Source organism: Anas acuta, chromosome 15 (genome assembly GCF_963932015.1).
Source record: "Anas acuta chromosome 15, bAnaAcu1.1, whole genome shotgun sequence".
In the NCBI taxonomy this organism is placed as follows: Eukaryota; Metazoa; Chordata; class Aves; order Anseriformes; family Anatidae; genus Anas; species Anas acuta.
In genome coordinates, this window is record NC_088993.1 from 2647923 (window position 1) to 2665693 (window position 17771).

Below are 17771 nucleotides of genomic sequence, written 5' to 3' on the forward strand. Positions count from 1 at the left end.
GGCTGTGTTTAGTGATGGGTTAGGAAAACAGATCTATTTGTTCCAAACAGAATGGAAGTGAAAATATATTAGTCAAATAACATCAATGATGCAGAAACGTTTCCACAAATTTTACTAAAAATAGGTGAGGGCTACAAGGAGCCCAAAGAGTTACATGTCTGTTTCTACTGCTTTTCAGTTTAACATCTGAGTGTCATAGCCCCTGTGGTGCCCCTAAATGGCCAAACCGAGGTTGCCCTGCTGTCACCACCAGGCTGGATGGCAGTTGTTTGTTGTGCACAGAGTAACTCCCAGTGTGGTTGGTGGGGAGGATCCTAACAGATCCTGGGAATGGAGTGTCATTTGCACCAAGGCTTCCTGAAGGTCAGGGTGAGGCTGTGCCACTTGTCTTCCTCATGCAGGCGAGTCCTGTGCTATGAAAAACAAATAACTAAAGTGAACTCGGTAACTGACAATCCAGTGGCTGAAATGTTTTGGCATACGCTATTCAGGAAACATTTCTGTATGTTTAACATACAGGATGTCAAAACCAAGCGTGCAATTTTCTAGTATACGAATGAAAAAAAAAAAAAAATAGGTCATGAAATAGGTCAAGAACAAATCCCCGGTGCTGGTTAGTTTCTCATTCAAGTATTTTGATCAGTCCTGATTGAGACTCCTACATATTAAAGAAGTATGGATAAGTAGTGGATGTAGGATAAACTGTGGGATAAGCTCTTGCTTCTCTAATGGGAAAGAGAGGTACAAAACCAGTAGTCACTGCAGTTCCTCCCAGCCATCTCTGTACGCATATGTGCTTCTCCCTGCTCTCTATAGGTGCCAGGTAGCAAGTAATCCACCTTGCAGAAGGTTTTGTGGGGCTGGAGGGCTTTCTGGTCTGCTAGAGATATTTCTTAGTCTTGTGTTAGATATAAATGCAGAAGACAGGTTATGTGTATGCTGCTGCTCTGTTTCTAACCTTCCAGATGATAGCTAATTACTCATAAACATGTCCTACAAACACTCCAGGGATCCATCTGCACACATCTGACTCAGAGGAGATGGTTCAGGATGACTCCAGAAAAGACTAGTGCTGTGTGAAAAAGGTTGAAACTAGGGGACACTTCGTAATTAGTTTTTTAATTCTCTGACAGGAAACTAATAATGCAATGATAATAAGGTTATTGATACTATGACAGTTCCTTGGGAAACCAAACTATTGTAGAGCCACAGAAAAGCAAGGAGCTGACCAAGTGAGGGCAGCCAGTCCAACTTTCTGCTCCAAGATAGCATCACCTATGGCCACGGCAGGCCTGGCATGTTTGTCTGATCTAGTAAAATATCCACATGCCCCCCGCCCCCCCGTTACCTATCCCAGGGCTTCACTATCTTTTTTTTTTTTTTTTTTTAAATGAAAAGGGTATTTTTTGTCCAATACCCAACCTCAGTCTGCTTTGTTATAACTGAAGTCCACCATTTTCTGCCCTGTCTCCTGAAGCAATGGTGCCCCTGCTAATTACTGTTGAAATTAAACTCAGCTCTCTCCTGTGGCAGCCTCTTCAGCAGATGGGCTAACCTGGCAAAGCCTGCACAGAGCACGGGGAGAAAGAGCGGTGAAGGGAGATGCTTAAGGTGAGTGGAGGTGGGAGCAGAGAGCACATGATCTTTTTTTTTTGACAGACTGGAGACGATCAGAGAAAAAAAAATGACCCCCCAAATCATCCAGGATAAGTCAGGACACTGAAATCAACAGTGAGACTTTCAATTAATTCAGCACAAAGAGCCTTTTGCACTGACCACCATTTCTCTGCTGCTTATGCTAACAATTTTCTGGAGCAGAAAAACTCCATGGCTGAAGAAAAGCACATAGGTGGGCAGTAAGATGGGATAAAGATGGGAGCCAGCAAAGGAAAAAGAAGAACCATCTCATGCAGGACTGGGAAGTGGAATAAACAGTTTATTTTTACAAGCTGGAAATGAACATATAACTCTAGGGATGAGAAAGAATGCAGTGACTAACAACATTTGCAGCTCAGCATATTCCATTAATATTTAATAATTAAAATATATAAATAAATAAGAAGAAGAAGCAATGAAAGCAGATGGGAATAGCACAACCATAGTACCTCAGAGTTTTATTTAACCACAGGAGAAGTATTTTGAGAAGCAGAGAAGACATCACGGTTGTATGCGTTCTGCTTTCTGAGTGTTTCACCATAACAGGAGATGTGATCCCATAATCTGCTGCAGAAGTGCTGGTCACTTTGTGCTGCCAGTAAGATGCAAAATGAGAGCTGCTCTGTGCTCTCTCATGGACACTTACACAATTATTTTCTTTGCAGTTTTGGCCAATCCACACCAACAGTCAATTGGGCTGGAGTTTTCTTTGTCTCTCAGGATGGAAAAATTGGACTGACTCCTCTGACAAGGAAGAGAGCCAGGTATTAATTATCATAAGGTGGATTTTACTGTCTGCCTCAGCTCTTTTTCTTCATTTTTCAGCTCTCACTAAGTCCCTGAATCTGTTGCTGGTTATCCCTCTCCATGGAATAACACATCATTCAACATCATTAAATATGGCCAAAAAGATTCTTAACACTAAAAACAGACAGGAAAAAGTAAACATTCACTGGAGAAAACATTTCTTCATTTGTTTTTTATGATCTGCAACAGAAAATTTTGCAATGAATGCAGTTCTTTGTCTCTTGCAATAGTTCTGATAGTGTTCATTGCTCTCCTTGCATTGCACTTTTCCATTACAGTGAAATCAGCAGTATTATCCTTGAAGCAGGACCAGACTTTCTGCAGGAGTCAAGTATCATATTTACACTGATTTTAGTACATGTAGTGTAGTGACTTGATCCCACAGTCATAATTGTAGGAATATTTTTCCTGCAATGAGACAAGAGCTAATGATGGACACTGAATGCTGGGGAGTGGCAGCCAGCAGTGTGCAGATTGTCACCAAGGTGCACAAAGCAGCTGTGGTTACAAGAGAAGATGGGCACTGAGATGGTATAGGCATGAGACGAGGGAAGGTGGGTGCAAAGCTATTGGCAGCAGATACTGGCACTGGGCTCTAGATTAGAAACTTAAAGAATAATTTGGCTGTTCCCATTCCTTTGCCAAATGTTTCTTTTGTGGATTATTTTTTTTTTAATCGAGACATGGAAGAAGCTCAAAGGAGGACACAACACTCTGAGAAAATAGCCTGACTCAAGCCTTTCCCCACAAACTGGACCCCAGCAATAAATGCTTTCTGCAAGGTCAGAAGCAGAGCAGCAAGCACTGATGTAGTTGCGTCACTCTGGACCCTCTGAAGGTCTCCATGACATTGAGCCTTTGGAAGCTGGCTCTCCTGATAAGCAGAGGCAGCAAGCTGTGCTACTGCACCCTCTGCCAGCCACACTCAGGTCATGGCAATTGAAAGTGGGCATCCAAAAAATAAAGTCTCACTTGCGCTTGCTCTTCATATTCATACTGTCATTGCTGTAATGGCAAGACTCCCTAATCTTCCTCCTAGTGGATTTCTCTGCTGCTTTGCATTTAAATTCACCTTGCCTTCGTAAAAGAAGTCGAACCGTAAGCAATAAATGAGCCAGGCAAAATCAAACATGCTGTTTTTATTTCTGTGTATTCCCAAGGAAAGCATGGTTCTATATACCTTTGAGAGATCTAGCCCACTCTGCCCATACTAAATAGCTCTTTAAAAACAAATGGATATTATTGTATCAACCACCTATTTCTCAGCCTGAGAAATGTTAGGCAAATGCCACTTTTCCATAAACATTTGATTCAGGTAACAATTCTGAAAATAAAGTAAGTTGAAATGTTCCCTAACAGACCAGGCTGCAGTGTTCAGCTGCCCTATACTAATTACTGTCTCTTTGACATGCTTCTTGCTCTCCTTATTAGTGGGATGAAATCTTCTATGGGGTAACAACCACCTTGTTCCAGTGAGCAAGTCTACCTACAAGACCAAAAGCCAAGTTATTTGTCCTTGCAGAAGGATCTTTGAAATTATAGTGCTTGGCACTGGTCTGTGGTGGATAAATCACAAAAACAGTTCTGTCCCATAGCACAGACATCCAGCCACACATCAGTGAGGACATGGCGATCTTCGCTACAGGAAAGCCGAGGGAGCAGAGTTTATCTTGGTGGTGATTCTGCTACGGGAAAAAAGTGACAACAAATTGACTTGAATACTGAAGATACTGCAATTAGATTTACTGCCTAGTTAAATATTTCCTAATAGTTTCCTCAGCAGAATCATAGTTTGGTTGGACTTGAAATTGAGCATTACTTTGCTACTAGAACTTGATGGTTTTCTTACTCTGCACAAAGGAAAAAGAAAGCTTTAGGAAGCAATTGCCTTCTTCATCTGCATGGCAGCCGCAAACATTCTTCTCACTTCAGCAAATCCCCATGGAGATTACAAACTACCCAGACTAAAAGAAATGTTTTCCTTCCCTCTGGTAGGAGCCATGCAACAGCCCATTTCATCAGGAACAAGGCACACTTGACTAATAGACAATAATCACACCTGGCTTCCCACCCCAGCTGTCCCATACTCTCAATCACACCTGCACCCAAAACAGTCCAAGGGCCATCTTCACCTACTCCATCAACTGGTGAAATGTAAAACCTGTCATCCCAGCACAACTGGAGAAGACTGTAAACAGGATCAGAGGAGGCTCCACAGAATTGCTAACAAGAGCTAAACCCCCTTTTTCTCCCAGTTAGCCCATTCCTCCAGAGGGACATATTGCGTTAGTGCCAGTTACCTCTGGGAGCTCAACTTGAGGCAGCACAACAACCCCTGATACTTATTTCTGGCCAGGCTGGAGAGCAACTTACTGCCTGGCAGGGTCTTTTTGCAGACTGTTTTTGTTCTCACAATCCATACGGAGAGGCCCACCACAGAAAGAAAAAAATCCATATTGACCAAGTGTTGTAGCAGTGACATTTACATATCACAATGTACGTTCCTGATGTATGTACTATGTAATAATGTGGTGTTTAAAACACTACTGTGAGGAAACTGTTGACTTTAATGGCAGGTGTTGTTAAGATAAAAGCTGACAAGAAATTGTAATAAGGACACTAGAGGGACCTGTACTTCTGGCAGGCAAAGATCAAACTGGCAGCATAGAAAATATCTGCTTTAAACTCCAAATATAAGTTGGTTTTAAACTCAGGCTGTGGATTGAAGTCAGACCTCTAAAACAGTGATTTCCTCATTGAATGACAGGCTCTTATGTGGAAGCATTTATTGTAAAAAGCAAAAGATATTTGTATGCAAATTAGCAAGTGTAATATTGCTTGAATTACAGCTGTAAGAGAATGTCCTTGTTTTCTATCACCTGCTTAATCAATGCTGATTCAACCAAGATATGAATTAACATTGGTCCCAGAAATCCTCCCAGCTGTAGCATGCAGACCTGGAAAGCACATCTTCTGCAATCTGATGTGCAAAGACCACCACCTTCTCCCCAACACCTCTGGGGCTCCTTTCACAAAGCCCCATGGAGCCTAGATGAAAAATCTCTTTTCAGAAAATGGCAGACAGGCTAATAACCTGCAGGACATTTATTTGCAGAAGAAAAGTCATAGCTACAACAAAAAGACTGAAGAAAGAGGAGATGTATAGTGGAGATGTACTAAATGAACAGAAACAGACAGTGTCCTCACCTTTCTGCTGATTTGCTCCAAGGCGACACTGAAGGGCAAGGTGTGAGCGAACTCCTCCTCCTTCCTGTCCACAGAAACACACACCTGTTTCATAGGAGTTACACCACATGGGAGAAGGATTTATGAGAAATTTCATCTTCCTGACTCTTTGAATGATTAAAGATAATCCCTGAGCTGCCAAACTGGCTTTCTAAAGTGTTCACGTTGTTCAGGTAAGCCTGTTGTATTTCTGAGGCATTCCTTAGATGAGGCAGTATTTACTAGTGTATGCATTTTCAACTTCCTAGTCTGCTGTTATTTTGTGCAGACACCACTGTCTCACTGCTAGCTTCTACCTGAAAAATCTTCCTTAGCATCTGTCAGAATTGTGATAAGTCAGACTGGCACAGCAAAAATAATAATAATAATAATAATAATAATTTGGGGCAATTTATTTTCCACAGCCATATACTAGCAAATGCTTATTTCCATACCACTTTACAGATATGTTCATATCTTTTTGTTCTAATATTGAGCAAAGAAAATTTTATTCACTTTCTTTCAATAAAAGCAATCCTTGGCTTGAATTTTTAGCTGTTCAGATAACACTAATGTAGCAAACATACTGGAGTTTCTTTCTGCACCATTGGGACTACGCAGACAGGCAAACTCTATTATAGCAACAGCCTCATCAAAGAAAAGCTAAATCTCTTCATTAAATCTTGGTGGTTGTTATTTTCAAGAATAAAGGCTCTTTACTGCAAGCACATTTATGGAGAACTGTGCAAATGAGTTGTGAAGGATTGCCAAGGGAGGCTGGCTGGACCGCTGGGACAAGAGGAGAAGGCAATCTCTGGCAGTGCTGCACAAATAAGGTCCATGCCTATGAGCATTTGTACCACCGATCTGATGGGTACCTGATGCAGCTAGGACTGGCTGTGGATTAATGTTTATAACCATCAAGCCAATAGACGGCATTGGTACACAATCTGGTATACATTGGTATACAATCACTCCATCTTACCCACAAAAATAAATCAAAAACAGATGTTCCTTTTCTTCCTGCATATGGCCAACATCTGTTTGGACAACAAAGACTTTATTCAGGAGGACTTTGTTTGGCAAAGATATCTGCCAAAGATCACTTTTACTGAAAACTGCCCCAAATCTTAATGACTAGATTAAAACTAAACCAGTGGGGGGGACATTCCAATGGGAGCAACATTGAACCAGAATTCTGTGAATTCAATTTTAATTATTCTTTGCAACCTTAAGCAAGTTATTTAAGCCTGGATTCAGCAGAGCATCTAACCACCTAAAGAACACATGCAAATCCTACAAGATTTGAAGTGCAGTGCTGAAATAGAGCCCTCATTGCTCTCTACACCTCTCACTGTTTTGGCATCTGTTAAAATGAAGGTAGAATTAGTCCTGTCTTCTTGACACCTTACCTGCTTCTGGAGGAAGGGAAAAGGGCAAAAGGAGAAAAAAAAAAAAAAAAAAAAAAAAAAAAAAAAAAAAAGGAGAAATTGTGAAGGGGGAGAAGGTACAAGAAGAAAAAACATACCTCAAGAATAATTATGCCTATTTTTATACATATATTAGAATATTATCTTGCAATTCAATTCATATGAAATGAGTTTAAAAGTTTCCAGTGATTATGTTTAAAGTATATAGAAATCTTCCAAATGATCAGTAAAATGTTGACTGGAATCTAAAGATGTTTATGTTATATTAAACTAGATATTAAAATTGCTTTTTTTGGTACTTCAAGTGCAAGAAACTGTCTAGTGCTTTTCCTGGCGCCCTTAAGAAATGTTAATAAGACTTTTTCTGACACATTTTAAACAGAAGACAGGCAGCATAAACAAAACTGCAGATTGATTTCGTTATACTGCTGGGATATTCAGCTGTGCTCCAGTTGATCAGAGAGACCTTTGTTTACATATTCTTCATAGATTTGTCCAACAAACTTTAAATGAATTCATACAAGGATCCTAAATTCAGTGTATTCAATGGAGAATGGAAGTCTAGTATATTATACTGAAGGCTTCCAAACTAAAAATAAATGCATAAATAATTATAATGTTGGCAACACTGTAGGCCTGTAGGCCAGATGTTTATTTCAATTCAGGTTGCATGAATCTAACTAGCTACCTTTATTGAAGGTACCAAATTCTGACATCTGGATCTGTGATCATTGCCTGGCCAGGCTGGAATGAACAACACAGCTGTAATGGGATGCAGAAATGTGTGCAGCATGACTCTCTATAAATTTCAGTACTTGGCAAAAAAAGGCAAACCTTGGATCAGTCAGGCCTTACGGAAAATTCAAATCAAATTAAGTTTTTGGTTTATTCTGAATCTTTTGAAATAAATAAATAAATAAAACTTAAGTCCCCGTCATATCTATACAGGTTCACTTGCTGTGATGTATGACAGAAGTACTCATCACTATCCCTTCAATTCTTAAAATAAGTTACTAAGAAAACATTAGCATTTTTACAAAATACATATATATCGGGTTGGTTGGTTTGGTTTGGTTTGCTTTTGCTGGGAGCAGACTGGATTGACTACAAAGAGAAAGGAAAGTGGAAAATCTTAGAAGAAAAAAAAAAAAAGAGAGAGAGCAAGAGCATGCACCTAGGAAATCTTTGTTGATTGTTGCTAATATCTATGATAATTAACCTAAAAATACCCACAAAGCAATAAAATTTGTAGAGATGACTCTATTGTCTTAGGCAAATAATGAAGCAAGGAATGGTTAAATTGATCCCATGACTCTCATTGCAATAATAAAGCAGCAACAACTGTTAATCTATGGCACTCACTTTAGATTACAAACTTAACACTTAGCAATTTCGTTAGTGAGAACATAGATGAGAGAGAAATGCTAGCAGGGAAAAAAAGTCATCGCCACTGATATTGAACCATCCTGAGAATTTCTTGCTGCTCTGTAACCAGGGGCACAGTTGGGGAACAGCTCTCCCAAATATAAGGTACACCTGTAGGAAGTCTTCAGAGTCCAGGCAATTCCTTGTGTTTTACCCTGAAGACTAGGATACAGGATTAACCTGAAGGCTGTCAGGATACAACCAGCTGACCTAGCTCACCAGCTTGGAAGTTGCCTCAGGTAGCCAAGGTGCCTGTCACAATCTGAATGCAGGCAGCTGGAATTACTGGGAAGGGGCAGCTAGGAGGCAGCAAGGTCCATGCCCACACCTGCCCTTGGTCTGAGTCCACGGAACCCCGCTGACAGTGCTGTCAGAGAGGCTCCAGATTCAAACACCTGAGACACTTGTGTACCCATGTGGATGGAAGGAGCCAAATGAGCAGATGGGGAACTATTTTTTTTCTCTTTTTATTCTTGTCCCCAAAACGAACATATTCTCCAAGAGCCAACCAACCCCCAAGCTCACCCACATAACCAGCTCTGCCTGGAAGAGAGAGTTCTCTTTTTAAATTAAATCCTTTCAGACACTCATACAAATCCATAGATATCACAGGGCCTGCAGAGCTGGAGCCAATGAACATCCATGGGGTGAAGCTGCAGATGAAGGGAAGAAGGCTTGTTCACAATCTCTGCTGGCAGCTGTATGGACCTTCTGGGAGTAAAAACTTTCTGTTCTCACTGAAGGTAGCGGGCAGGACTATAAATATCCCCATGGAATATATTTACAGAAGGATTGAGTGCCATACTAACAGCCATTTTTTTAATATAAGACCATATTTTAGAGGTAATAGCAGCTTCCTGTAAGAAAGTCAAAGAATGACATAGGAATTGAGGTGAGAAGGGACCTCTGAATAAATCTACTCTAGCCTTCTGCTCAAAGCAGAGCCAACTTCAGCCATAGGGCTATGGTCAGCTGAGTTCTGGAAAATGTCAAGGATGAAGAGAATCATAGAATATCCCGAGTTGGAAGGGACCTATAAGGATCATCAAGTCCAACTCCTACTGGAGTCTGCAACAAGACAGGTCTACCCAAAAGTTTAGACCTTGTGACTAAGTGCACAGTCCAATCACTTTAATTCAGACAGGCTTGGTGCAGTGACTACATCCCTGGGGAGCCTGTTCCAGTGCGCAACCACCCTCTCGGTGAAGAACCTCTTCCTGATGTCCAGCCTAAACTTCCCCTGCCTCAGCTTAACACCATTCCCGTGGGTCCTATCACTGGTGTTTTCAGAGAATAGGTCACCTGCCTCTCCACTCCCCCTCGCAAGGAAGTTGTAGACTGCAATTAGGTCCCCCCTCAGCCTCCTCTTCTCCATGCTGAACAGGCCCAGTGACCTCAGCCGCTCCTCATACATCATCCCCTCTAGGCCCTTCACCATGTTTGTTGCCCTCCTCTGGACACTCTCCAACAGTTTAATGTCCTTCTTGTACTCTGGTGCCCAGAACTGCACACAGTACTCGAGGTGAGGCTGCACCAGCGCAGAGCAGAGCGGGACAATCACCTCCCTCGACCGACTAGCGATGCTGTGCTTGACGCACCCCAGGATAGGGTTGGCCCTCCTGGCTGCCAGGGCACACTGCTGGCTCATATTCAACTTGCTGTCAACCACAACCCCCAGATCCCTCTCTGCGGGGCTGCTCTTCAGCGTTTTGTCGCCCAGTCTGTACGTATAGCCAGGGTTGCCCTGTACCAGGTGCAGGACCCAGCACTTGCCTTTGTTAAACTTCATGTGGTTGGTGATTGCCCAGCTCTCCAATCTGTCCACATCTCTTTGCAAGGCCTTTCCACACTCAGCCGATTCCACAACTCCTCCAAGTTTGGTGTCATCAGAAAATTTGCTCAAAACACCTTCTAGTCCTGCATCCAAATCATTTATAAAGATATTAAAGAGGACTGGCCCTAAAATGGAGCCTTGAGGAACCCCACTAGTGACCATCTGCCAGCCAGATGGGGCCACATTTACCACAACCCTTTGAACCCTGCCTGTCAGCCAATTGCTCACCCATCGTATGATGTTTTTGTTAAGTTGTACGCTGGACATTTTGTCCAGTAGGATCCTATGGGAAACCGTGTCAGAAGCCTTGCTGAAGTCCAAAAAGATCACATCAGCTGATTTCCCTTGATTGACTAGATGGGTGATCTTATCATAAAAGGAAATCAGGTTAGTTAGGCAAGACCTACCCCTCATGAACCCACGTTATCTGGGACCAATGACTGCATTGTCCCCCAGGTGCACTTCAGTAACTTCAAGAATCATCTTCTCCATAATTTTACCAGGCACTGACATGAGACTGACAGGCCCGTAATTGCTAGGGTCTTCTTTCTTACCCTTCTTGAAAATTAGGACAACATTTGCCAGCCTCCAGTCTACTGGGACCTCTCCAGATCCCCAAGATCATTGAAAAATAATTGAGAGAGGTCCCACGATGACATCAGCCAGCTCTTTAAGCACCCTGGGATGGATCCCATCTGGACCCATGGACTTGTATGGGTCCAGGTGGAGCAGCAAATCCCACACACGTTCAGGGTCGGTTGGGAGTTTGTCATTCCTACTGTCATGGTCCTCTAGCTCAGGGCACCCAGGGTCCCGAAGCCCATCATCAACATTGAAGACAGAGGTGAAGAAGGCATTAAACATCTCTGCTTTGCCTATGTCATTGTCTGTGAGGAGACCTTCCCCATCAAGTAGCAAACCTATGTTTTCTTTGGTCCTCCTTTTTCTGTTAACATATCTAAAAGAAACTTTGTTATTGTCTCTCACAGACATGGCCAGCTTCAACTCTAGTTGGGCTTTGGCCCCATGAATTTTCTCCCTACAAACACGAACAGCATCCCTGTATTCCTTCCTCGTTGCCTGACCCTCCTTCCAGCAGCCATATACTCTTTTTTTGCCTAAGCTCCAGCAGAAGATCCCTGGTCAGCCAAGCCAGCCTTCTGCCCCGCCTGCCTGACTTCCGATACTTTGGAATTGCTCGATCTTGTGCTTTCAGGAGGCAGTGCTTAAAGACTGACCAGCACTGATGGATGCCAGTGCCTTCCAAAGCAGCTTCCCAGGGGACCTTGCTGACTAGTACCCTGAACAGCCTGAAGCCTGCTTTCCCCATGTCCAGGGCTGAAGTTTTGGTGGCAGTTTCCCTTCTGTCACCATAAATTCTAAACTCAACCACTTCATGGTCACTATTACCGAGACAGCTGCCAATTGCCACGTCTCCCACAAGACCCTCTCTGTTTTCCAGAGAGGCCACAGCCTTTCCAGGGAAACTGGTTCTGTGCTGCATAACCTTCATTCTGATTAACTTTTTTACTTGTTGTTTTACTTGTTGCAGTACATGACCACTGCCTTGTCATTTTGCAGCACGCTGCTGCAGAGTCTGACCCCTTAGCTTACCTTCCCCAGACTAAACAAACCCAGGACCCTTAGCTTCTCTTGATACACATGTGCTCCAGTCTCCTGAACATCTTATGGACCATCTACTGGACTTGCTCCTACTTTTTGACCAATCGGTTGCACTGGAACGTATCGAAACTACAGTTTTCCAACTGAGTTGCATTCTCACAAGTGCTGAGTTGAGGGTAATGACTGGCCTGTTGGCTATGCTCATACAGCCCAATGCACAGTCAAGCTTCATCACCCTAAACACACACTGCTCCTATTCAACTTGTGGTCCTCCGGGACCCTCCAGTCCTTTCTGCAGAGCTTTCCCCAGCCAGTAAGTCCCCAGTCCATATTGCTGATGCATCCCAAAGGCAGGACTTGCCATGATTGCTCTCTCCGAAAGTCATGAGGTTCCTGTTACCCCATTTCTCAAGCTTGTCTTTGTCTATCATTGAGAACAGATCCTAGAAACTTTGATAATATTTCCTGTACAACATTTGAAAAGGGAAAAAAAAAAAAAAACACTAACACCACCAAACAAACAAAAGGAGTAAATATCTCCCAAGATGCTTGCATATCTGTGCAAACTCCCAGGTGTTATGTTATTTTGCACCATCACTCTACATTCTTTACAACGCTACTAGAGGACAAGGAAAAAAAAAACAAATCCCAACTGGCATCGACAAAGGTTTTACTGGCTGCAGTGAAAATGCTCCAGTCATGTAAGTGCAACAGCAGGAATCAGGATGTCAGCATTAGCACTGGGATGGAATTGTTTCAGCATGACTTTACTGAAAAGGAAGGAAGATTTAGTTGCCGCTCATGAGGTGGGGCTTGAAATCTATAACCAATATCCCTGATTGAAATTATGTTAGCAAAATTTGTGACACACTGGAATCCCATTTCACCAGATAAGAATATTTCTTTCAGCCATTCATTTTGCATTTCATGAGACACTTCTGCAGACATAGTGAGTTATTTCACTCTATTTCTGCTTATATAGCATCCTGAGATCTAGACATTTCAAAACTCAATGTATTGTGATAACTGTACAGACCATGTCAATGAAAGTCTACTTCTGCATGCTTAATAATTCATTTGTATCCAAATGGAAATATTCATTGCAGCATTTGCAAAGGCTGTTCTAAGCCATGTGATAGCTATTCACAAAATTTAACTTCCTGTGCCTAGACAATTTCTAGAATTCCTCCTGTACATGGGATCTCCTTCATTGCAGGAGTTCAGTAAAACATTACTTTTCCATAAAGAAATGTCCATTTTTTTCCCCTCCCTTGTCACAATTTCATATGCATTTTACAAGTACACCATGGCTGTGCTCCTTTAATTTTGTTGTAATACTCAGGGAATAATTAGCTCTGTATCTTCTAATGAAGAACAAATGTATGTATTCAAAAATTAAATATTTACTTTCCTAAGTGCCATCATATGTTGTTCTGAGTGCTTGCCTACATTACGTGTGGAAAATTAAATGTACTCTGTATAATAATTCTGCTGGTATAATAAAGGATTATGCATGACAAGGGAAACATGACCCAGTTCACTAAGAAAAAAAAAAAAAAAAAAGAAACCACCACAGGCTTCTCATGAAATTTTAGTCCAAATTGCAACAGCTACAGGTCAAATCAAATATAACAAATTAGGATTGCTTTCACTCTCCTGAGATACACTGATTCCACAGGAGGTACGATACTAACCCAAGAACTCTCTGCCACAGATGATTTTTGTGATCTTCTTAAGAAATCAAAACACTCAGGTTCAAGGACAGTTGTGGCCTGTGAACCCAACTATTGATGATACTGGGGTGGCTCAGCCTCCCTTCTCCAGGTCTAAGACATATTTCTTCATCTGTACACACGACCAGGAGTTGTAAGAGGTGAGGCAGGTGTGGAGCATTGTGTCAAAGAGAGGGAAACACAAAACATGGGAATGGAAGAAGTGGGCTTGAGAAAGGGAAACAAATGCATTGGTTTGGAAAGATGATGGGAGAAAGAGACCTCAAAAATATAGTAAATATGATCTTAGTGACCAAATATTTAAGACCAGCATGGTGGTCTAGCCATCACTTCTTAAATACAAGTGAAAGAATCAATAATTTAGGTAACTGAACTTAATATTGTCACTTGCTAACTTACAAACGTGAACAAATCATCATTCACAGGACAGGGCAGCAGACAGAGGATGCTGCTGTGTTCCTTCACTTCCCTGCACAGCATTGTTGCCTCTCCAAACCTCTTTCATGGTTGTCCTACACCTTGCACTGTCCCTCCTGGGAGGACTCATACCACCTTCTAATCCTAGCTCTTCTCCTTCTACAAGCAGACTATTTTATAGTATGTTTGGCTGTCTTGAGTACAGTTTTCAAAATAACTTAAGATACTCGGGAGCCATTTTCCAAAATAACCTACAGTGAAACCTACAAAATTATGGAATTGTGAAAAACAAAACAACGAAACAAAAAAAAAAAACATAGAGGTTTGTAGAGGTTTGTCTGTTGTTTTTTTATTACTATTACTATTGTTGTTATTGTCATTGTTTTTGTTTTTAACAGGCAAGGCACTAGCCTTTTGGTGAAACACCACGACTTGGGTCAGCCACCCACCTCAGTACTCACTGTCCCCTAGGCACTAAGAAGCTTCAGTCTGAACCATTCTCAGACAAACTTGGGTTTGTAAATAATTTTGGCAGTTTTGAAAATCAGTCAGTTTAATCAGACATAATATGAGAGAACTAAACTATGATAAAAAAAAAATGTCATGGACAGAGATTTGGCCAACAGAAACTCTCCTAGCTCCACTACAGTTATAGGAACTATGATAATTTACACCCATTGAAAACCTTCACCACCATTTATGAAGACAATACGAGTTTGTGACCTGAGTCAGTGCCTAACTGTATAATCAAGCACAAAAGGCCCAATCCATTCTGGAACAGAGTTACAGAATCATAAAATATTCTGAGTAGGAAGGGATCCACAGGGATCATTGAGTCTAACTCTCTGTGCACCATCATTTTCTTACACTGCCACAGACGCTGTCAGAGCAGCATTAATTGGTGTGAAGATAAACGCAAATCATATTTAACAAAAGAATGCACTCACAGGGGGAGAACAACAGTGAGGCCATATGCATTATGATAGAGTCCTCGATGATGTATGCAGCAACAGTATTACTTTGATTTAAAGCTCAAGGCCAGCTCCTGAGCTTCATGGGAGGACAGGCTACATTCACGCATCTGCTGTTTATTTGGCTCCCCCTCAATAAAACACCTACCTGCTTGTACAAACATACAGACACAAATCACAACCATTGTCTTACCTCATACAGCACCTCAGTGATCTGTCACCACCCCAAGCTGGATGCACTCACAAGTCAATAAATGAATTAAATGAGAAGAACAGCTGTAGTTTCCCCTGATAGCAGCTGACCTTGCTTTCTGAGAGCACGTCTGCATGGGGAGCACCATCAGGCAGAGCAGCATCAATCACAGATAGTCTGAGTGGCTCCCTTTAGAGCATGAGGTACAGAGTGGCCAGCTGGAGCCTAATGATAATCAAAGGCCAACCCAGAGATCACAAAGGAGACCAGAGCTATTTACCACTAGAGAGACTGAGGCACAGAGCAATGTGGAAATTGCCAAGCAGCAGCTGAACCCATCTACCTAAAAAGTTCTATAAGAATGAAATTCCTTTCCCAAATTTAATGGGTGCAAGCATATTATTTGCTTTTCTTGGCTTATGCTAACCCAAATGTTGTTTTTAGATCCAATAATACTGCCTTCTGGGCCTTGATGGTATTACACTGGAGAATAAAGCTTGACTCAACAGACGGAAGTGTCCTGAATGCAGCTGCATCACTTCAGCTGGCGTGCAATGGGCAGCAGCACAGCCCAACCCAGATTCCTGCCCAGGGTATCCTACCATCAGGTGAAGGAATTTCATAAACCACCTTTAACCATGTGGGACTGGGCTTTACGCCCAACTTTTCAGACAACAAATGTGTTTCTAGACATGATCACAATCCTGAAACACAGAGCTGTCTGGGAATCTCACCTTGACAATCCATGGCAAGATAACAAGGGCTGCATGGTGGCTCTGTGCAGTACGCACAGGGAGCCCTTTCCAGGGAACAGATGCACTGCCAGGTTTTGTTCCTTGGACAGGCACTTGTGAACACTTTTCCAGCACTATGACATCTGCCTGTCTTGCAGATGTGAGATGCCCTGGGTCCTCCTTATCTTCCACTGCCCAAGTATGGATTTGGTGTTTTAATACCGAAAAGAGAGCACATGCAGTCTCTTCAATCTCAACTGGTCCAGTCTAGCTCACACCTAGGAGCCGGCCATTCCTCATATGCACTGCCTGTGCCCAGCTAACTCATAAAAATAAACCTGGCAGGATTTGTGCCCTTGTCACTTTGGGCTTGAACAGATACAAACCTGAAACCACAAGATAAACAGTGCTGAGCAGTTGTTCTCCCTCTTTCAGACTGAATAGATAACAAGTATTTTTGGCTGGTATGCTTACTGCTGCACTGTAGATACTTTCAAACAGCCATTCTGGCCTGCACCCTTTACCAGGCAGTTTGTTCCTGCCACTTGGTCCTACAGAGTAGATCTGTCTTGAAGGGATCGAGCTGTTCCCTCTCTTTCTCATACATCATCTCTGGAAGCATCATGACTATACCAGAACATTTCTATTATCTAGCTGTCAGTGATAAAATGAAGAACAGAAAGAATATGGTATGTTCTCTAAATTGGTTTTTACTGAAAGGGTAAGGAACGGTTTGAATAGTGTGCTGAACAGCATGGTACATTTTCCACATCAGGATACCTTTTTTTATCAAAAGGCTTTCATTTAAGGAAGAAGCAGAATGATAGCACCAGATGTGAGAGCCTTCATTTATTCACAAAATAACTATAATAAAACTAGATATAGGATTACCTTCAAAATACAGCATGTATTAATTTCCCCATAACCAAATACTGCCACAATCAGCCCACTGATTATGGCTGGACTATTTCTTCAATAGCAGTTTCACCGTCATCTTAGAAGCACCACCATCACTCTTAAATTCCTTTTCAGTGAACAGCTATAATTGTGTGACACGTGTTTGTGCATTGTCTTCACCTCTGCCTGCTGCCTTAAGACTGCAAACTGAAGTGGGTTGTGCTGCCATTGTGAACACAGATATCCCAATTCCTCTTGGATATCAGCACCAATTCAACCATTACGTACAGCTGGACATGTGCATGTGTGTGGATTATCCAATGTTTGTACAACACTTGCATGTCAGGTAAACTGTTCAAATGAATTAGAGTGATAACTAGCAGACAGCTGAATTTCTTTAGGAAGCCATGAATATTCTACTAGCACCAAGTGTCATAGTGAGCTAGAGACTGCGATGACACCCAGCTGGGGTAACTTTCCTCTCAGACTGGCTTTGCCCTAGAAATACCTTCACATCTCAGGAGCTGGCCTTTGGAAACACATGATGACAATACATATCCCAGGCATACAGAGGGATTTAAACAGCTCATTCGGGAATGGGCTCTGATGAAACATTGCAACTCAGTGTTCATATGCCCTAAGGGAATACTAAGGAGGAGTTAAGATTTAATCTGTTGGGAAGACAATATGTGGCATATGCTTAAGATGAGCAGTGGAATTGCTGAGTGAAAAAGCATATGATCTTAAAATAAATGTGGTTCACCAAAAAAGTATTCAAACTCAGCTTCATGTAACATGAACTGCTCGTATCACGTAATCTACAACT

The 17771-nt window shown here is 42.0% G+C and overlaps 1 long non-coding RNA gene across 2 annotated transcripts; it reads right to left on the reverse strand.

The window, feature by feature from the left end:
* Positions 1-421: 421 nt before the first annotated feature.
* On the reverse strand, positions 422-16655 carry LOC137864874 (uncharacterized). 2 transcript variants are annotated; one of them, XR_011101669.1, is made up of 3 exons: positions 15315-16655; positions 5671-5754; positions 422-2400 (listed from the first exon to the last, which is right to left on the reverse strand). It is a non-coding gene; the product is annotated as an uncharacterized lncRNA (long non-coding RNA). The 2 variants fall into 2 exon arrangements; XR_011101668.1 differs by lacking the exon at positions 422-2400 and adding an exon at positions 3584-4148.
* Positions 16656-17771: the final 1116 nt, after the last annotated feature.